The 22,680-nt window shown below is 43.3% G+C and overlaps 1 protein-coding gene and 1 pseudogene across 4 annotated transcripts in view; both read right to left on the reverse strand.

Moving 5' to 3' along the window:
* Positions 1-7,660: 7,660 nt before the first annotated feature.
* LOC102957970 lies at positions 7,661-8,155 on the reverse strand (annotated as a pseudogene).
* The window catches only part of TYRO3 (TYRO3 protein tyrosine kinase), a 40,990-nt gene continuing 26,425 nt past the window's right edge, over positions 8,116-22,680 (reverse strand). For 2 of the 4 annotated variants that reach the window (XR_006218661.1, XR_006218659.1), the window contains exon 20: positions 19,442-19,748. The gene's annotated coding sequence lies outside the window, so the exon portion shown is untranslated. Of the gene's footprint in view, positions 8,183-19,439; positions 19,749-22,680 lie in introns of those variants that run through there. The other 2 variants (XR_006218658.1, XR_006218660.1) reach the window with 2 other exon arrangements.

The raw sequence follows: 22,680 nt of genomic DNA on the forward strand, positions 1-22,680 counted from the left end.
TTTGAGAATGAGAAAAGGGAGTGAGGAAAAAGGAATCCATTTAACATGTGAGGGAGAAAAGAATTCATCCAACCAGTTCCCTTGAGGAGATAGGAAATGATGGAATCCAGACACGGGTGGAGAGCACAGACTTAGACAATAAGCTAGTCTTGTCCTCTGAGGTAAGGAGAAGGAGGTGGTGATGGATAGTGACAGTGATTTTTTAGGGGGAGAGGAGTTTGGATGGAGTTCATGGTATTGACCTTTGTCTTCTCAGTAATACTAAGAGCTAACATCTACTAAGCATTCACCATGGCGCTGGCCTAAACATTTTTATGCATTAACTCATTTAATCCCCACAGCGACCTCATAAGGTGGGTTCTGTTGTTATCCCCATTAACAATTAAAGAGTCCCTGAAAAGAGAGGTAACTTTAACAATATGAAAAAGGTAATAAATGGCAGAGCTCATTTTTCTCCCCACGAGGTGTGAAGGGAGGAAGGCAATTTGGCAAGATTAAAAGAGGAAGTGGTGAGAAAGGAAGGAAAAAGGGAAAATGGGGACTTGAAGAATATAAGAAAGTTTAGAATAGCCAGAGTGAAAAATATGCTACTGAGGAGGGCACTGTTAAATCAGACCTCTCCCAGAGAAGCAGGCGCTTATGTTCTCCTGCGAGAACTCCTCCACCTGAAGAATCCACATCTGAGATTTGGATAATTGCTCACTCAGTTTTAGGTGATTCAGCCTTTCTTTTCAGGTTCCTGGGTTCTGGGTCTACCCATTGGACAGGAGTCTCCTAGTAAACCTGAAAATGGCAGGGAATTGTCCTATCAGAGCTGGGCCTGAAGCCACCCGCACACCTGGGTAATTTTACTGAACCTCATAAAGAGCATGTTTTATATTGCCATTAGAATTGGGGTCTCAGGAGGCACCTGGGTGGCTTAGTCAGTTAAGCATCTGACTCTTGATTTTGTCTCAGCTCATGATCTCATGGTTGGTGAGTTTGAGCCCCATATCAGATTGTACTGGTAGCACAGAGCCTGCTTGGGATTCTTTCTCTCTCTCCCTCTCTGCCCCTCCCCTGCTCTCTCTGTCTCTCTCTCTCTCTCTCTCTCTCAAAATAATAAATAATAAGCATTAAAAATTTAAAAAAAAAAAGAATTGTGGTCTCAGGGGTGCCTGGGTGGCTCAGTCGGTTAAGCGTCTGACTCTTGGTTTAGGCTCAGATCATGAGCTCATGGTTTGTGAGATTGAGCCCTGAGTCGGGCTCTGTGCTGACAGCGTGGAGCCTGCTTGGGATTCTCTCTCTGCCCCTCCCCTGCTCTTGCTCTCTCTCTTTCTTAAAATAAACATACATTAATAAAAATAATAAAGTGAGTTTAAGAGGAAAAGATAATTTCTTGCTGAGCCCATTCCTGCAGCCCTTATCACAGGTGACAAACCTGCTTTTTCTTTTTTTTAAATATATTTTATTTATTTTTGATAGAGAGAGACAGAGCACAAGTGGGGGAGGGGCAGAGAGAGAAGGAGGCATAGAATCCAAAGCAGGCTCCAGGCTGTTAGCACAGAGCCCGATGCGGGGCTCGAACTCACAAACTGCCAGATCATGACCTGAGCTGAAGTCATACGCTCAACCGACTGAGCCACCCAGGCTCCCTGGCACCTGCTTTTTCAAAACCAAATTTGAATTTGCTGAAAACTTTTTATATGTTCCATAATTATTTACATCACCAAGGAAACTGAAAAATTTACAAGAAGCCAAACTGTCTCTATTCTCTTCCTCAAATGTCAGTGGTGTGTTGGCAAAGATTCCTAGAGGAGTGAGAACAGAAAAGCAGCAACACTAAAAAGCCAAAAACCTCCTCATATAGAGACATCAATCAAAAAATGCCAAAACCCAAATTGTACTTCACAGAAAGGCAAATTGGTTTCAGAACAGTTTCCAGGCAAATTTGCATCATTGCTATTACTTCCTCCAGCAATACTTTTTCACACGAAAACATTGTGAAGAATAGCAACTTCTTAATGATAAATAATTCTTTTGAAGTACGGACATACACAATTCAGTATTCCGGTTCACATGGACATACACACAATCCAATACTCCAGCTCACATGCACAGGTAAAGCTAGTTTGATGAGGTTTCATGACTCACAAGCATAAATACTGGCATAAATACATTACAAACCGGGAAGCCTAGAATTCAGCTATACAACCAATTGGGAATCAAACTCAGATACAAAGATGTACAGATCCATTGTTCCTGAGATGCGAACAAGGAGCAAACACAGCACAGAATGGAATTGGGTGTAAGAATGTGTCATGTGAATCCGCCCACGGACAACTCTGGGAGCTGTTCCGGAAATGGGAGGAGGCTGTCATCACCTCTCCCTCGGTAGCACCATGTGCTTCAGAAATCATTTTTGTTCTAGAAGTGCATTTTGATATGCCTGCTCCCTTCCCCCATTTCCTTCTTCCCCACTCTGGGAAACAAACTTGAGGCTCACTAACCTCTGCATTTGCTGTCGAGAAAGGAAGCAGTGGGAAGTTTTGCAAACCCAGGGAAGCAAGGCTGCCCCGGGCATCGCCCAGACGGGCACGCTCTCTGACTCCTCCTGGTGGACACGGAGGGAAGGCCAGTTCCTTACAATGAGGTGGAAAGAACGAACTGGGGCCATTTGAGAGACCTCCAGCAGAGGCCAGTTCAAAGGGACTGATGGGTAGGTAAGTTTTGACCTACTTCTTTGTTCCTTGTGGACAGACACAAGAGGAGTGATGAATGGCAACATCTAGTCCTTTACTGGAAAAAGAAGCCTACAGTTTCTCTAACCGTACTTTGCAAAGGTTGGGTAAAGATAAGCATTGCTGACACTAAAGCAGACGCAGTTGAGAAGGTCAAAACCATTACATTAACAACTTACCACCGCTATCAAGCCGCAGTCCTTGGGGCTTCTCACGTGTCAGCAAATACTTTTCGAAACAGAAGAAGGCAGTGTTCTAATTACTGTTTCTAATCAGAGACAGCTGTTGTGCATACACACGAGCAAATAAATCACAGATTGAGGATGACTTGCGATTGTGCCGTTTAACCTGAAGCTCTCTTCATGTCTTTTCAGTAATCATCTATGTTGCCCTGAAGACCCACCAAATGTCTGCCTCTCCTAGCAGAAGAAGATACCTACAGACTATGAAAGGCTGTCTTTCCCCTGTTACTTCTGCTCCTGGACAAGCTAAAACCCTCTGCCTGAGTGTTTACGTCGTATTTCATTCCCTCTTAGTCACTGCGTAACTACATAGATTTTGGTCTTTACAGTTCTACCAGAGATCAGCTCTTCTTTTCTCAGTCATTTGTTCTACTCTCCTGTTGTTAGAGTTATCTCACCAGAATCATACAGAAAGCTCTCCTTCCTACTCCATTATTTATTTCTGTACAAATTTCATGTTAATGCCCCTAACACACATATATACTCACTCGGTATTTATATGGGGTCCAGATGTTCTGGGCCCAACTAGACTTATTCTAAATGGATTTTCAGAGCCTGAATCCATAGCTCTTGGGGAATTTGGCCCTAGAATACTTGCTTAACTAAATGAAGGGAGAGCAAGGCTATGAGTTGTGAACATGCAAGGTGGACCATTGTCCAGAGAGCCAAAAACAAGACCAACTGAGAGGACAAACTTCATGTCAACCCCAGTGAACAGGTCATTGTTTTCCAAGTTCTTATTAACATTTCCGACTGGCTTAGGAGATCGAGAAATTCTGAAAACATACCAGTAGCACCCTTTCTGACAGTCAGACTGAGGGATTGCCAGCTTGTATGTTGAGGAAGCAATTTCGTCCTAGGTTACAGCCATCACAATGATCACCTTTGTTGTAATTTGCAACATGCAAAGCATTTTATGAGAGCGGATCCAATCTTTGCAGCACTCTAGTGAAAAGGCCCGAGAAAGTGTTCTCGAGTCAAGAGGATCCACAAAAGAGGACACAAAGCAGAATGAGAGGGAAAAGTCAAGAAAGAAAGAGACAAAGTGAACTGTTTTCAGAGAGCTGTTGGTATCTCAACCCTTGTGGTATGGGACCCTCTGCCTGCATGGGGGTGCAGGAGTGCAGCAAAGCCACTTGGCTTTGCTAGTCTCCCCAGTTCTGAACTGCCAAGGGTGTTGCAGAGGAAACCCGGGAAGTTAGCCCATAGATCTTCCCAGGGATGGGGACCATGGAAACACTAGGCTTTACCATTAATTAAAACTGCAAGCTTCCTTCCTTATTTTCTCACCCAGATTTCATGGGTCACTGTAAAATGTTACCCAGGAATTTGGGTTAATATTGTTATGAGCAGAACCCTGCCTTTCTGCCTTTCCCTCCCGCCCTCACATTCCTATTTTTTTTCTGCTCCTGCTGTTGCTGCTGTTGCTGTTTGCCTTTTTCTCCTCCCTCAGCATCACTCACTTCCTCTCCCTCTTCTGCATGAGTCTTTCTCTCCCCACTCCTCCTCCTCACTGTTTTCTTTCTGTGCTCCTGCAGGAACCAAACAGTTCCACTGTAAGGACTCTGAAACACAAGGAACAGGCTGTGGTTGACCTTGTTGGTGAGTGGAAGACACCACAGGATACCACACTGGTGTCCCAGGGCCAGTCAACCTGGGCTGGGCTGGAGTTTCCCTGCTGGCCTGTTGGCAGCAACTCAAGGGAGTCCAGATGATCCTAGAAAAATCTCTGGCCCAACGATAGACAGGCAGAATTGATTTTAAGCCCCTAGAAACGTTGAATTGGAATCAGGTTGAATCTGGGACCCCTCATAGCTAACATAGAACATAACCTAAACCTACAAGGAGTCCAATGTGGCCTCCCTCGAGGGCCATTAAACCCTGAGCATAGTCAGGAGCTCCCTGGGATGGTGCTGATGAGAGGGATGTCGGTGCTGGGATTGCAGACTGGCAGGCACACAGGCTACTTCTTGATGGTAGCAATGGGAAAAGCCCAGAAACTTCCTGCTGGAAAGGAATATGGTTCAAGAGAAGCTACTGTACTCCCAAGGACCTCAGGAAGGGACAGTGCTGGGCTGAACACATCATCTGCAAACTTCTACTCCTGCGTGGTGCCAAAATGATGCCTTGAGACCACTTCAACAGTGGTGAGTACATGCACACACCTTCTCCTTGTGGAGAAAGATGCCCTTTCTGGTGCTGGGAGCTGATTACATTCTGGTTTAACATTTGTTTTAAAATATTATAGAAGGGGCACCTGGGGCTCAGTCGGTTAAGCATCTGACTTCAGCTCAGGTCACGAGCTCACGGTTCGTTCGTGGGTTCGAGCCCCGCGTCAGGCTCTGTGCTGACAACTCAGAGCCTGAGGCCTGCTTCAGATTCTGTGTCTCCCTCTCTCTCTGCTCCTCCCCCGCTCGAACTCTACCTCTCAAAAATAAATAAATGTTGGGGCGCCTGGGTGGCTCAGTTGGTTAGGCGTCAACTTCAGCTCAGGTCATGATCTCACGATTTGTGGGTTTGAGCCCCACGTCAGGCTCTGTGCTGACAGCTCAGAGCCTGGAGCCTGCTTCTGATTCTGTCTCCCTCTCTCTCTGCGCCTCCCCTACTTGTACTCTCTCTAAAATAAATAAACATTTAAAAAAAACTTTAATAAATAAATGTTAAAAACATTTCTTTTAAAGAATGTCTTCAAGAATGTTTAAAAAAATATGCATTATAAAAGGTAACATTGTGGCCTTATGGAGTCCATTTTTCACTTCCTCACCCCAACTGAGTGGATGTCTGCAGCTAAGAAAAGGAGTTGCACCAGTGAATGGGCAGGACTAAGGACCGTGAGCTAGACCTGAGCTGTGTGAATCACCATCCTTGGGATTGGAACAAAGGAACTGCCAGAGCAGCTAAGAGAAGATAATCTAAAAAACAAATCTAAAAGGCAAGAAGGTTTTTTGTTTTTTACCCAATTAATAATGATAGAAGTATTTGGGATCCCTAAAGACAAACTGTATGGTCCAGACATGGGCAAAATGGCAATTATCCTGACAGCAGTAACTTCTAGAGAAAATAAGCTGCAGACTGAGTGAGAATAATGTAGTGGAGAGATATGACTTCTTCATCCAAAAAATTAAGAATTTGACTTGAAAACATGGTAGAGACAGAAGAATCCCAGAATCACAGAGCTAAGAAGGAACCTGAAGATTATCTACAGTCCTTTTTGTTTACGGGACTAGGATATACTGGGGTAAAAGGACTATAGACAGGGTATTTCAAGTCAGAGAGGTAACAGGGGTCAGTAAAGGAAGTCCTGATCCTGGCAACCCCAGCAAAGGGCCAAGGAAGCTTCTGGCTTTTGCAAGATAAGCCTGAAGCCAAGGCGATCCATTTACTAAAGACCCAGATAAGACATAGCACAATGAAATTCCAAACTCTGGGACACAAAACCCTGCCCAAAGCAAAACAGGAATGACTGGGTACCAAGCAAGACAGGAGGGTTCTCTAGCATTCAGGTGGAAAACTAGCTAACAGATCCTGGTCTTCCCAGGATCTGAGGTGACACAGAAAGGAACAGAAGGTAAGAAACTCACAGCTGGGTTCAGTCTTCCTGGGGCTTTTTTGTGCTCTGGGAAAGATCCGGCCATGGAAAAAGTCAACAGCTTGAACATAGTCATAGGATAAGAGTTAGAAGAAGCTCTAAATGAGAATGAGGTCTTTGTTTCTTTTTTTGAGATTTTTTTTTTTTAATTCAGAAGAATTCTCTGTGCATATCCCTATGTGTATACTTCTCCCTTCTGCCCATATAGCATTTGCTTTAAGACAATGATTCTTGGGGCACCTGGGTGACTCAGTCGGTTAAGCATCTGACTTCGGCTCAGGTCATGATCTCGCAGCTCTTGGGCTCAAGCCCGCGTCGGGCTCTGTGCTGACAGCTCAGACCCTGGAACCTGCTTCGGATTTTGTGTCTCCTCTCTCTGTTCCTCCCCTGCTTGCGCTCTGTCTCTCTCTCTCAAAAATAAATAAAGATTAAAAAATTTAAAAAAAAAGACAATTATCAAGGGGGTGGAGGGTGAGAAGGAAGGGAAGATTCCTTGAGGAGGCAAGAAAGAAGGGGGTAGTAGGTATTTATAGTTTGTAAGATTACCCAGCTGACTCTGATATGTTGTTCCCTCCACCTCTTTGAGAACCCCTGCCCAAGAAGTCACCCAGAGGGAAGAAGAAAGCAAGCTGCTTTGTGGGGGTCAGCATGCCTTCTGTTGGCCCACCAAGAGGTGTAGCAAAGGGAATATGGTTTAAATTATTACCATGTTGGGGCACCTGGGTGGCTCAGTCAGTTAAGTGTCTGACTCGGTTTTGGCTCAAGTCATGATCTCGCAGTTTTGTGAGTTTAAGCCCAGTGTGAGGCTCTGTGCTGGCAGCCAGGAGCCTGCTTAAGATTCTCTTTCTCCCTCTCTCTCTGCCTCTCCCTCACTCACACGGTCTTTCTCCAAATAAATAAACTTTAAAAAAAATAAAATAAATCATTACTATATTAATGGTGCATCCAATCGGGAATTACCCCAAACTCCTTTTTAATCCATTCGTGCTGCTATAACAGAGTATCATAGACTGGGTCCATCATAAGAAACAGAAATTTGTTTGTTTGTTTGTTTGTTTTTCCATTGGTTATCAAGTGATCCTTTGTTGAAATATTTTCTTTTGTAGCCCTTAACTAGCTGGGCATTCCACTGCACTTCTATTGCTGTCATCTATGATTTCATGAGGGTGGTGGCCATCAACACTGCAGCCCACAGACTGGGCAGTTCCTAGGATCTCTTTGATGGTTCCAGAGAGTTCTCCAGCTAAAGGTCGGTGCCATATCTTTCGGGCAATGTTGACAATCTCATCAAAAGTGGTATTTCCACTGTGCTTGTTTTTCTGCCTCTTTCTGTCTCTTGGCGGTTCCTTGAGGGCTTTGACAATCAGGGCAGAGGCAGAAAGTACCATTTCAGTCTGGGCCTGTCTGTGCTACATGGTCAGTTCCACTATAATCCTTAGACCCTTCTAATAACCGGCTGCCTTGGCAATGTCATTACCAACGCTTTCTGAAGACAGTCCCAGCGGGCTGATCTTCAGGGCCAGGGAAGACATGGCACGGACTTCGCCACTGGTGTGCCTCAGGTATACGACTTTGATTTCATTGGGGTCGAACTTAGGCAGCATGGTGGAGGCAGCTGGTGTCAGATGCACCTGGATCAGGGACAACCAAAGACAGTTTTACCTTTGCCTCCTCCAAGCCAAAAGCCAAAGGAGAAATTTATCTCTCACAGTTCTGGAGGCTGGGGGTCCAAGGTTAAGGCACCTGCAGATTTAATGTCTGGTGAGGGCTCACTTCCTGGTTCAGAGACAGCCATCTCCTTGCTGTGTCCTTATATGCTGGAAGGATCAAGGTTGCTCTCTGGAGTCCCTTTTATAAGTGCACTAATTCCATTCATAAGGGTTCCACCCTCATGACCAAATCACTTCCTAAAGGCCTCACCTCCAAATACTCTGACATTGAGAATGAGGCTTCAACATAGGAATTTTGGGGAATACAAACACTTACTCTTCAATCAACCTCAAAATCACTTTAGCACCACCCCAAGAAGTCCATGTTATTTAAGATATGGGTAGCTTACGGGGAGAGGGCATGATCCAAACTAAATTTTCTCTCCTCTAAAATTAGGATTATTATAAGAAAAAGGTAGTAGAGTTGTCCTTGATTCATTAATTCAGGTAGTCAACAAGCAGTTATTCAAGACTCTACTTGTTTTCTATTTCTGCTACAACAAATTACTAGGAATATAGTGTTTTAAAATAACACACTTCTGGGGCACCTGGCTGGCTGAGTGGGTGGAGTGCACAACTCTTGATCTTGGGGTTGTGAGTTTGAGCCCCATGTTGGGTGTAGATATTACTTCAAAATCAATCAATCAATCAATCTTGAAAAAAAAATTTAATGTTTATTTTCAAGAGAGAGAGACAGAACGTGAGCAAGGGAGGAAAAGCAGAGAAAGAGAGGGAGACACAGAATCCAAAACAGGCTCCAGGCTCTGCACTGTCAGCACAGAGCCTGACGCAGGGCTCAAATTCACGAACTGCGAGATCATGACCTGAGCTGAAGTCGGAGGCTTAACCGACTGAGTCACCTAAGCACCCCAATAAATCTTTAAAATAAAACAAAATAGGGGCACCTGGGTGGCTCAGTTGGTTAAGCCTCTGACTTCAGCTCAGGCCATGATCTCGCTGTTTGTGAGTTTGAGCCCTGTATCAGGCTCTGTGTTGACAGCTCAGAGCTGGAGCCTGCTCCGGATTCTGTGTCTTCCTCTCTCTGTGCCCCTCCCCTGCTTCTGCTCTGTCTCTCAAAAATGAATAAATGTTAAAAATAATTTTTTTAATTTGTTATAAAATAAAATAAAACAACACTTATTATCTACAGTTTGGGAGGAAAGAGGTTCAGAGTGGGTCTCACTGGGTCAAAGTCAAGGTGTTGGCAGGGCTGCTTTCCTAGAGGCTCCAGGGGGGAATGATTCCTGGTTTTTTCCAGTTTCTGGAGACTGCCCACACTCCTTTGCTCATGGCCCCTTCCATCTTCAAAGGCATGTCCAGCAAAGTCATCTCACACAGTCTGATTTTTCCCTCTTCTGCCTCCCTTTTCTACGCACGTAGACTCTCTTGATTACATTGGGCCCATAGACGATCCAGAATAATATGCTCATCTCCAGGGTAGTTGATTAGCAAACTTAATTCCATCTTCAACCTTAATTCCCCTTTGTCATGCCACCTAACATAGTCACAGGTTCCCGAGATTAACAAGTAGACATTTTTGGAGACGTTACAGTCTGGGTAATATTCCAGGGACTGTTCCAGAGAACAGAAGGAGGACTAGTAAATGGCAAAGTGCTCAGTTTGTTATTGTATGTAAATTATACCTTGACAAAGCTTTAAAAAAGTTAATAGCATAATATTCAAGACCCTTCATAATGCTCATAATAGTTATGAGTACTACTTACTAAGAGTTTACTATGTCTTGGGGCACCTGGGTGGCTCAATCAGTTGAGTGTCCAACTCTTGATTTCTGCTCAGGTCACGATCTCACAATTCATGAGTTCAGGCCCTGCTTGGGATTCTCCCTCCCTCCCTCCCTCCCTCCCTCCCTCTCTCTCTCAAAATAAATAAGCTTTTTAAAAAGAGTTTACTGTGTCTTTATATACATCACCAACAGTTACACTCCTTATAACCCTTTGAGGCAGGGGATATTCTATTCCCTTTCTATAGATGAAACTAAGGTTCAGAAAGATGAAGTGCACTGTCCAGGCTCATACCTCTAGTTAGTGGTGGAAGCGGGCCTGGAACTTAGTCTGTGTGAACTCCACAGTCTGTGCTCAAACCTCCAGCCTCTTCCTTCAATACATCCTCCACACTCCACCAAGGCAGCCTGTGCTCCAGTTTCACAGATGGTGTCCCCAAACTGCCACATCCACTCCCACAACCATATTTCTAAATGAGCTGTTCTAAAGCTACTACCTCTGAGGAGCCCTCCTCGGCCCCCTCACAAGTCTTCCTGGGATCTGCCAGCTCTACTAACCACTTCTCATAGAGAAGTTTTCAGTCTGTTTTATGGTGGCATGTTATGGGTCACCTTCTTTCACTAGATTCTTCATCTCTCTGAGACTGAGAGCCTTTCTTACTCATTTTTGTATCCCCATAGTGGCTCATCAGTTCATCGTGCACTGTGCATTCAAATGTTTTTTGAGATACTTTGAGTCAAGATGGCTCTGTGAGTTCGCTCTCTTGGCACTCCCTCTGCTGTAAACACATAGCAGGGATAGATAAAACACAAAAAAGAAAACAACAAAATGATAGTGCTGAGCTCAAAAACAAGATTGTAATCTCTGTGGCCCTGAACTAAACAGAAACCTAAAGTCATGAGTAGGACTGAAGCCTCAGGGCTATGAGGATCCTAGTAGAGATGCAGGGGAGGCAGCCAGGCACTTAGGAGACAAAAAGTACTTCAGCCTAGGTCAGGAACTAGAGTCAGGCTCAGTGCTTATAGCAGGGGTTGGGGCAGTTTCTCCACCCAAGGGAAAAGACCGACAGACATAGCTGCTAAAAGAGTTCAGAGATGTAGGGACGCCTGGGTGACTCAGTTAAGCTTCGGATTCTTGGTTTCAATTCAGGTCATGATCTCGAGGTTCATGAGTTCGAGCCTCGCTTCAGGCTCTGAGCTGACAGCATGGGACCTGCTTAGAATTCTGTCCCCCCCCCCCCCCCCCCGCCACTTGCTCTCTGTCTCTCACAAAAAATAAAAAATTAATAAACTTAAAAAAAAAGAGTTCAGAGGTGTAGTTTATTTGGGTTATAAAGAAAATTTGGGTAAATAATAAAAGATTTAGGGTTGGATGACAATAAATGTAATATATGGCAAAATTAGTAGAGTGAGGGTAGACGACCATGGCAGCAAAATGCAACTGGGAGAGCCAACCAAAAATCCATGGATAACATCTCCATAAACAAGGCGTTCTTCTGAATCCACAATTCAAGCTGGCAAGAATAAACCCTGTTAGCTACAAGACTTGTGTGGGATCAGAATCCGTGCAGAGGGAGGCAAAGGGAAGGAATTCGGCTTTCGGCAACCCTGAAAGCAGGCAAACCCCCAATCGACAACTCTCAGTGGAAGCAGGGAGGGGATCCTGCAGAGTCCAGCTCGCTGATGAGGACCGTGAAGATCCAATAAAGGTCTCATAGTGACGGGGCAGACTGGGTCCTACAAGCTCTCAGAATTACAAACAAAGCTTCCAAGGCAAAGCTCTTTAGGTCCTCAATAAGGAGAAGCTGCTGGGAATGAAATCCCAGGGACAGGGACAAATAGGAAGTAGGTCCAAATAAAAGTAAGGGAGGGAAGCAAGAGAGGCAAATCTCATAAAATATAAGGTTATTTATTTACTGATTTGATTTATTTTAAAGCCACTCTATGAATACAACCAGAAAAGGAGCTCTATTCTAGAACTTGGAACTCTATATTAAAAGAACATGCCATGTATCTGGGTAAATGGATCCAGAATGACCAATAAAAAGACATGGTCTATTGAAACTATTGTACTTGAAAAGAAAATAAATGGTTATTGGCATCCAGGCAAAAAAAGGCCAAGAGGAAAAAATTACATTATACTTTTTTTGCTAGTTAACACTTTATCCGGAAAGTAATACAGTAACATGTTTAAGACAATGACAGAAAATGTGAACCACAGATTCAGTAGCCAGCCAAACTGATCTTCAAGTATCAAGGCTAGAGAGAAACTGTTGAGAGTACTGCCAAAACTCAGAGACTGCTGTTCTCATGAGTTCTTTCTGAGAAATCAACCAAAGGAAGACCAGAGCGACATAAAGACTGGCAGCTAGATTGCAGTTCCAGGAGTAACCCAGCTCTGACCACACATAAGAGGTCAACACCTCACACCTTAGGAATATGTGGGGGAACAAGATGGAAGGGACCTGGGTCCCTGAATAAGCATCTGGAACAAAGCTGTCTATAAGCCATTCACCTCCAGATGGCTGGGTGAGAGTGAAAGAAATTCCTATTTTGTTTGAGCCATTGTATTCTGTAGTCTCTTTGTTATATCAATGTACCATATAATTTAATAATGTAGAAACTGGTACATGGAAATGAGGTTGCTGCCATAACAATAATCTAAAACGTAGGGTTTTGACTTATTGGAAAGGTAGCTTGTGACAAAGAACCAGATTTTGAAAGCTGGATATTTGGTGACATATCAGATTTTGGAAAAAAATCTTCCCTGTAAAAATGTGGAAGACAGAGACCTATGGAGCTTCTAGCTCTAAGGAAAATGGGTGGAAAAAGCCATGTTAGTCAATACTGCCCTTAGACCTGCCAAGCAGGCTCCCTGCCCCAGACATTAGCCTGCCTCAGGGAGTCCACGCTTTGATGTGCCTTCCCTTGGGTAGTTGGGAATGGCTGGAGCCAGAAATGCCAATTGGGTGGGAAATCCCAATTTGGAACCAGGTCCCACAGCAGTCTAGGTGATCAGAAATGCCTTCCTCAGAATTTTCTAAACCCGTCTCTGATGCCAGGACACAACATCATCTAGGTAGAGACCCTGAGCCCAGACTGGACCTGGGTGGGCCCTAGGAACCATTTCTTCCCTTCAGAGCTCTCTCCAAATCTCTACACCCACCCATCCGTACCCAGGCTATAGTTGTTTCTCTTTTTTTTTTTTTTTTTTGAATTGAATTGTTCTTGTCTAGTCAGTACATGGTGCTGGGATTAAACATGCATAAGAAAAACAATTAAATTACCTTATACCATATACAAATATAAAGACTTTAATTTGAAAAGAAAATCTTTAAACCTTTTAAAACAATATATAGGAGACAAACTATATGACCTTGGGGGTAGGAAATAATTTATTTTATTATTTATTTCTTTATAAATAAAATTTTTACTTATTTATTTAATAAATACGGAGAGGGGGAATGAGAGAGAATCCCAAGCTTCTGACAGTGCAGAGCCGAATGCAGGGCTCGAACTCACAAACCATGAGATCATGACCTCAGCCAAAGTCAGATGCTTAACCAACTGAACCACCCAGATGCCACTATTTTTTTATTTTTTAATTTATTTTTTAAAAATATTAATGTTTATTTTTGTGAGAGAGACACAGAGCAAAAGTGGAGGAGGGGCAGAGAGAGAAAGGGAGACACACAGTCTGAAACAGGCACCAGGCTCTGAGCTGTCAGCACACAGTGTGACCCAGGGCTTGAATTCATGACCTGAGCAAAAGTCAGACGTTTAACCGACTGAGTCACTCAGGCACCCCTCCTATTTTTCACTTTTTATTATTTATTTATTTATTTATTTAAAAAAAAAAATTTTTTTTTTACATTTCTTTTTGATAGAGAGAAACAGAGCACAAGTGGGGGAGGGGCAGAGAGAGACAGAGACACAGAATCTGAAGCAGGTGCCAGGCTCCGAGCTGTCACTACAGAGCCTGACCCGGGGCTTGAACTCACAAACTGCGAGATCATGACCTGAGCCAAAGGTGAACGCTCAACCAACTGAGCCACCCAGGCACCCCTACTTTTTTTTTTTTTTTAATTTTTTTTTTTTTAACATTTATTTATTTTTGAGACAGAGAGAGACAGAGCATGAATGGGGGAGGGTCAGAGAGAGAGGGAGACACAGAATCTGAAACAGGCTCCAGGCTCTGAGCAGTCAGCACAGAGCCCGACGCGGGCTCGAACTCACATACCGCGAGATCGTGACCTGAGCCGAAGTCGGACGCTTAACCGACTGAGCCACCCAGGCGCCCCAGGCACCCCTACTTTTTAAATATTTTATTTTTTAGTAATTTCTACACCCAATGTGGAGCTTGAACTCACAACCATGAGATCAAGAGTTGTATGCTCCAGGGGCTCCTGGGTGGCTCAGCTGGTTAAGCACCAACTTCGGCTCAGGTCACAATCTCATGGTTCATGAGTATGAGCCCCGAGTTGGGCTCTGTGCTGACAGCTCAGAGCCTGGAGCCTGCTCTGTCTCTCTTACCCTCTGCCCTCTTCAGCTTGTACTCTGTTTCTGTCTCTCTTAAAAATAAAAATAAACATCAAAAAAAGAAAAGAGTTTCATGCTCCACTGACTGAGCCAGCCAGGTGCCCTGGAAATAATTTCTTAAGTCACAAAAAGCTATTAAGTAAAATATGCAATACATTTGACTACGTTAACGTTTACACTTCTGTACAAAAAGAAAAAAAAAGTGAAAAGTTGCAACCAAGAGAAGGTTTTTGCCTCATATATAGCTGATATGCGATTGATCCAGAACACATAAAGGATTTCTATAATTGGTAAGTAAATAAAAATGAGCAAAGACAAATCAAAGAAAGAAAAATCCAGTGTCCCATAAACATTCGAAAAGATGCTCAGACTCACTAGTAATTCAGGAAATAGAAATTAAGACAGAAATGGATTATCATTTCACATCCATTAGGTTTGTTAAAAATTAAAACATCTGACAATACTAAGTACTATTGAGATTGTGGACCAAAAGGAACTCTCAGTTACTGCTGGTGAAAATGTTACTTTTATAGCCACTGTGAGAGCCTGGCAATATCTAGCAGAGTTGGAGATGTGCATTCCTAAAAACCAGCCTGAAACTCTCTCTTGTGTATATAAGACCTAAGCAAAAATATGCATTGCAGCATTGTTCAAATTACAAAAAGTAGAAACCAAATGTCCATCAATAGGAGAATGAAATGATTGTGTTGTGATCATACAATGAAAAGTAACAGTTTAAATGAATGAACTAGACCTACATATCAAAGTGGGTAAGTCTTAAAAATAAATTGATGTATTTTTATTTCATATATGGGTATATGAATGTAGTGAAAAGAATAAAACATGCAGGGGAAGATAGATACCAATTTCAAATAATGCATGTCTGGGGAGAGAAAGGAGAAATGGGAATGAAATCAGGGAGTAGTTCCTGGGAGGCTTCCACCGTATCTACAATGTTGTATTTCTTTCCAAAATATCAAAATCAAATATGGAAAAAGACTGAGATTTGTATTTGTCTCAAAACTTTTCCGAGCATTCAAAATATTTTATTTAATGTTTATTCATTTTTTGAGAGACAGAGACAGAGCACAAGTGGGGGAGGGGCAGAGAGAGGGAGACGCAGAATCTGAAGCAGGCGCCAGGCTCCGAGCTGTCAGCACAGATCCCATGGCGGGGCTCGAACCCACGAACCGCAAGATCGTGACCTGAGCTGAAGTCAGTCACTTAACCAACTAAGCCACACAGGCGGCCCCAAAATATTTTCTAATTGAAAAAATATTGAGGGTTTGGGAGCTCCTGGCTGGCTCAGTTGGTAGAGGATGTGCCTCTTGATCTCTGGGTTGTAAATCTGAGCCCCACGGTGGGTGTAGAGATTACTTAAAAAAAAAAAAAAAAATCTTGGGGCATCTGGGTAGCTCAGCCAGCTAAGCATCTGACTTTGGCTCAGGTCATGATCTCATGGTTTGTGGGCACAAGACTGCATCAGGTTCTACACCCGCAGTGTAGAGCCTGCTTGGGATTCTCTCTGCCCCTCCCTCACTCAAGTTCACGCTCTCAAAATAAATAGATAAACTTAAAAAAAAAATCTTAAAAAAAAATAAGGATTAGTGTCTACCCTATATAATTGTTAAGATTAAACATGTTAATATTATAAGGTTATTTTGAAAAACCCCACAAAATGGGGGCACCTGAGTGGTGCAGTCAGTTAAGTGACTCTTGAGCTCAGCTCAGGTCATGATCTCACAGTTTGTGAGTTGGAGTCCCATATCAGGATCTGCTCTGATAGCAGGAAGCCTGCTTGGGATTCAGTCTCTCCCTCTCTCTGCCCCTCCCCAACTTGTGCTCCCTCTCAAAATAAATAAACAACAACAACAACAACAACAAAAAAAAAAACACAAAGTAAACAGTTATGTTCACTACCTAAGCTAAAACATACTATGGTTGAGAATTAAAAATAATGAGGTTTACAAAGGTACAGGAAGAGTAGCTGGTATGCAGTATGTGCTTGAACAGAGACTGTTAGGAACAATGATTATAGTGTCAAATAGTTTCTAGGTATCAAAAAAGGGGCATGACCTGATTAAAAGAAATAATAGTAGGTTTGGAAGAAAGCTGCCCAGTTCCAACAATACTCACTGTATTTCTAGAAGACCGCTACTGGTGCACTGTGAAAGTCTATTTCCACGAGGTTTGACACTTTTCTCATCCCAAGTTTGCAACTCAGGGTAATGTGAGATAGTGCTGGTAGAAATACATGTTCCATGTTAGGATGGAAGTTTCAGCAACTAAGAAAGGATTCTGGCTATCCTTTTTTTTTTTTTTTTTTCCATTTGTTTTTTTCTCTGTAGCCGGATGAAGGTCCCTCAAGGTCACAAAAAAGAAAGCATTTCCTAACAAACAATGAAGACTTAAAGGTTTTGAGGACCAATATATTTTCAACCATTTTATATATTGATGTTATACATATTTCATTTTAATAAAAGATTTCTGCTACCAAACTTAAAAAATACGAAGAATTGTTTGTTGAAGTGGATTATGGGTTTGTTTGCTTGCTTGCTTGCTTCAGCAATTTCCTCGGACTCTTCACCTACAGTTTGGTCAGTAAGCATCTGCAGACCCTGTTTCCGTGTGGCATCCCCACGGCTCCAGCCACCGGGCTAGGTTTTCCGGCCTCCGCTCTGCCCAGATGGCTCCAGCCACCCCCGCCAGCTCTCTCCTCCTCTTCCCTCCCAGGGCGCCTACTGTCCACATGCTCCTTAGCTCTTTCAGGATAAACTCAGGGACGCTTTCCTCGTTTCCCAAAACCTAAGCTCCTAGGGCGGAAAAACGAGCTCACAGTTCTTTTATATTCCTCGCGGCCAAGTCAATCCTTCAATGAAATTTTACTCCCAGAAGAGAAAAACCTTGGACCGCTTTTAACAAAGAAGCGCCGGCATCGGCGCTGGTGCCCTGTTCCGAGTCGCGGGAGGCCCCACCCAGCTGACCTGGAACTGACTGGCTCCCCCTCTCTGAGTCTCTGGGCGCCCCCTCTGGGGAAGCGCTCCCTAGGCCGCCGCAGCCCGGTGCCCGCCGGCCAACCGCGCTCCGCCGCGGGCCTGCAGCTGGGTCCCCTCCACGCCGCGGACAAAGGGGCCTGTGTCCCGCAGCCCCCACCCCTCCCTCCCGCCCCCCGGCCGAGCCTTTCCCAGCCGGCCGCCGGGAGGCCTCCGCGAAGGCCGGAGCAGAGCGAGCCCGCGCGTGATCCTTCGCGTGGCCCCGCGTGTGGTCCGGTCCCCAGTGGGCCCGCCAAGCCGTTGGGTAGGCCGCGCTAGGCCCCGGCCTCAGTCTCCGCCCCAGGCTTTCCTTGTCAGAAACTCGGGTAGAAGAGCCCCCACCCGACATATCTGGAGCCCTTGAGCAAAGTTCAGGCAAGGCCATCTGACTTGGGCCTTTTGGGTTCTCAAGGGTCAAGACGTAAAATTCCTTTCTCCCTTTTAATGATTCAGGGTCTTTCTTCACTTGTCTGTGCCTTGGGGAGGGGGTGGCAGGGGAAGTGATAGCTTCTCCTTTATGCTTTACCCCAGGGAAAAACAGTAATTTGAGGGAAAGGTGAGAAATTGTGCCTACTTACTGAACCATGGGTACGTGCCAGGCCCTCCTCTAGGCACAGATCCTTTGTCTTAATCATCAAAAGGATTTGTAAAATAAATATTATTTTCCCATTCTACCTTTCCATTTTTAGAAAACTGAGGTTAGGATTTTGGGCTAAGATGCTGGGGATACTGCAATGAATAAAACAAGATGCTGTGCTCACTCAACTTACATGGGGAGAGGCTGGATAATCACAACTAATTAATTACAAAAGGGGAATGAGAGCCCCGAAGACAAATTCCCCAGGTGCTGAGGGATGGGACTTTATAACAGGCAGAGTCACTGGTCTGGCTTGAGAGAGGTCAGGAAGCTTCCAGAACTGTTGCAGCAGTCTGGGGAACAGGGGAGAGAGATCTGAGGATGCTGATGGCAGGAAGAACCCATTCAAAATAAATTGGGAGAATGGACTCAATAGGACTTAGAAAACTGTTAGTTGTGGAGGATGACTAAAAAGTCAATCCAGTCTTTCTACCACCTCTACCCTCTAAGGCTGGGGCATTGGAAAGAGGAACTAGGTAAATCCCTGGATTCTTATCCTGACTGACTGTCCCTTCTTGCTGGATGACATCATAGACAAATCACTCTGTAAAGCCTTGGGAGACCTGCAGTCCTTCAGTAGACTGCAGGCATGCTATCCCCTATGAGCTATCCCCATATGCTAACACCCATGATGCTGTTCCTTAAACCTTGAGGAACATTGCAAAAAAATATAAGAGGAGCACGTAGGAAAACTACACAATACATCTACAGTAGTCGTGCTGGCACATGGAAATGGAATATAGAGTCTAGAAATTAACCCAAATACATATGTGAACATAGTATATAACAAAAGAAGTATATAAATACATAGAGATGGATTATTAAAGAAGTGTGCAGAAAATATAGATCATTCAGTATACAGTGTTGGGACAATGGATAGCCATCTGGAAAAAAATAAATTTGGATCCATATCTCACTTCTTATTCCAAAATACATTTTAGATGACTCAAAATGAAACAGTGAAAAATAAACTTTAGAAGCACTAGAAGAAAATGCAGGTTTTTAAAAATAGTCTTCTTGCATGGGGCACCTGGCTGGCTTAGTTGGTAAAGCATCTGACTATTGACATCAGGGTTGTGAGTTCAAGCCCCAGGCTGGGCGTGAAGCCTACTTGAAAAAAATAATAATAATAATCTTGCAGTGAGAAGTCCTTTCTAAGTATGACACAAAACCCAGAACCTATACACATACACACTCAAATAACCACAGCAAAAACATCATCTACACCATGTACCACAAAAGAATAATTTCCTTTATATAAAATGAACACTTACAAATTAGTAACAAGGGACCAACAACTTAGTAAAAAAGTCTATGACAAACGGTTCACAGTAAAGATCAAAATGGCTAAGAGCATACGAAAAGGTGTATCACTTATAATGAGAAGTGCAAACTGAAATTACAATGAAATACTGCTCTCACTTACCAGATGAACAGAACTCACCTTGGATTCTTGGGTTCTTGGCAGTATCAACCACAATTTAAAATGCAAATTCCTTCAGCAATTTTTCTTTTAGGAATTCTTCTATAGATACAACCCTACAAGTATGCAATGATATGCCTAAAAAGTTCATTGCAGCACTATTTATAATAGCAAAATATTGGAAACAACCTAAATGTTCAATGTTAAGGAGCAAAGATGCATACATACAGCTAGGGGAAAGTTTCATAATAGAGGCTCTGGAGGGTATACTAGATTTGAATTACATCCATAAAATGGAAACAGTAATTGTATCTACTGCACAAGGTTGTTGTGAAGATTACAGTTAAAATACCGAAAGCACTTAGAACAATATCCAGAGTATATACCATTAGCTATTTACTTACACATATTGTTAATAAAAAGAGCAAAGGGGCAAAACAACATGTACAATAACCTACCACTTGTGCAAAACAAAAATACAAGTGTATAGGTTATTGAAAATTTCACAAAAAATCAGTAACAGTGGTTGCCTCTGGGAATAGAAACTTAAGAGCTAAGCACAAGGCAACTTATTTTCATTGTCTGCCTTTCTACATGTATTTTTTTAGTATTTATTTATTTTTGAAAGAGCGAGTGAGCAGGAGAGCGGCAGAGAGAGAGGGGAACAGAGGACCTGAAGTGGGCTCCATGTTCGGGCACCTGGGTGGTTCTGTTGGGCATCCCGCTTCGGCTCAGGTCATGATCTTGCGGTTCGTGGGTTTGAGCCCAGTATTGGGCTCTGTGCTGACAGTTCAGAGCCTGGAGCCTGTGTCAGATTCTCTGTCTCCCTCTCTCTCTTTGCCCCTCCCCTGTTCACACTCTGTCTCTCTCTCGCTCTCAAAAATAAACATTACAAAAAAAAAGTTATTGAAGTGGGTTCCACGCTGACAGCAGAGCCCGATGCAAGGCTGGAACTCACAAACTGTGAGATTATGACCTGAGCCGGAGTCAGTCAGACACTTAACCAACTGAGCCACCCAGCTGCCCCTACCTTTCTATACTTTAAAAATTGTTTACCATGGGTATTTGACATCTATTTGAAAAAATAATATTTTAAAGTAGAAAGATATCAATCAGAAACACATAAAAAGTAATTAAATTTTATAAGATGTAGAAATTAAATTATGCTCCAATCTTTTCCATTATTCTGTTAGAATGATTCTATATTGCAGTCACTGAACGAGTTTGCAAATACTTACTGCACCCTTTCAAATTATTGATGGAGAATAGTGCTTGCACGTTAAAGTGTGGACCAGAAGCATCAGCATCACCTAAGAGCTGGTTAGAAATGCAGAATCTCAGGCCCCACCCCAGACCTACTGAATCAGAGTCTACATTTTAATAAGAGTCCCAGGTGATCTGTCTGGGGGTCTTGTTTGAAGTATGAGAGGCACTGAGCTAGGTACATTAATAAAAAACAAAAATATAAAACAGAACAAAACCACTGTTCTACTCTTGTCTCTTCTTTTTGACCCCCACTTCTCAAAATTGCTGTGGTTAGATAATTCTGGAAAACACACTGCAGAGTGCAAGAAAGCACACACAAAATAATCCAACCTGTATGACTCTATATGAACTTTAAAAAGAAGTACTTTAATCCATGATGTTAAAAATCTGGATAGAGGTTACCTTTGGGGAGGGGGGAGGAGGCAGAGGCTGGGGCAGGGCCTAAAAAGTTGCTTCTGGAGTGCTGGTAATGTTGTCTCTTGATCTGGTTGCTGGTTATTTGGATCTGTCTGTGAAAAATTCTTAAGGACTGTGCACTTCTGATTGGCATATTTTTTGGGGATGAATCCTATACTTTAAAAAAAAGGGTTTTTATTTATTCTTTCAATGTTTATTTATTTTTTTAGAGAGAGGAAGAGAGAGCAGGAGGAGGAGTGGGAGAGGGATAGAGAACCCCAATCAGGGCCCACACTCACTGTGGAGCCCAACACAGGGCTTGATCCCATGACAATGAGATCATGATCTGAGCCAAAGTCAAGAGTCAGACGCTTGACCAATTGAGCTACCCACATGCCCCCCGAAAAAGGTTTTTAAAAACTCCACTATCATGGGATGTCTGGGTGGCTCAGTTGGTTAAGCTTCTGACTTCGGCTCAGGTCATGATCTTGTGGTTCGTGGGTTCGAGCCCTGCATCGGTCTCTGTGCTGACAGCTCAGAGCCTGGAGCTTGTTTCATTTTCTGTGTCTCCCTCTCTCTTTACCCCTCCCCATTCTCTCTCTTCTCTCAGAAGTAAATATTAACATTTTTAAAAATTTAAATAAAAAAGCCTTGTTGGTTAAGCAACTGGCTCTTGATTTTGGCTCAGGTCATGATCTCATGGTTTGTGAAAAGGAGCCCTATGTCAGCCATTGACAGTGTGGAGCCTGCCTGGGATTTTCTCTCTCTCTCTCTCTCTCTCTCTCTCTCTCTCTCTCTCTCTCTCTTTCACTTTACCCCTCACCCCCCGCCTCAGTCAAAATAAATAAGCATTAAAAAAAAAAAAAAATGCCATTATTATCACCTACCTCAAACCCCTTGATCATGGGGGGCCAAGACACTTGGGGAAAAGAGACTGAGCTGAGAAAATTATTTACACAGATTTAATTACTGGTAGATGACTCTCACTTTGTCACACACACACATACTCGTATCATAACTCTTGTACATTTTAAAAGGTACCTAGTACTGACCTGCATTCACCCAAAAGATAATATGATTATGACAGAGCTGTTTAAGGTGCTCTCTGGAATGGTAGGGAGGGAAAAAGCAGTCTTTAGGGGACTCTCTGATTTAGTGGGTTTCAAGCCTGAATTGATTGACCATTCATTAACCACATAACCTTGGACAAGTTACTTATCCTGCATTTCTGTCCTATTGGAGGATGATAATTATATTCCCATCTTACAGGAATGCTCTCTGTATTAAATGAGATAATACAGACGAAGTGCTTGGCCCAGTGCCTAGCACATAACAGGAGCCCATTAATGGTAAATAATGATTTGAGAGTAAAGGTCTCCTCAATCA

Source organism: Panthera tigris, chromosome B3 (genome assembly GCF_018350195.1).
Source record: "Panthera tigris isolate Pti1 chromosome B3, P.tigris_Pti1_mat1.1, whole genome shotgun sequence".
Classification (NCBI taxonomy): domain Eukaryota; kingdom Metazoa; phylum Chordata; class Mammalia; order Carnivora; family Felidae; genus Panthera; species Panthera tigris.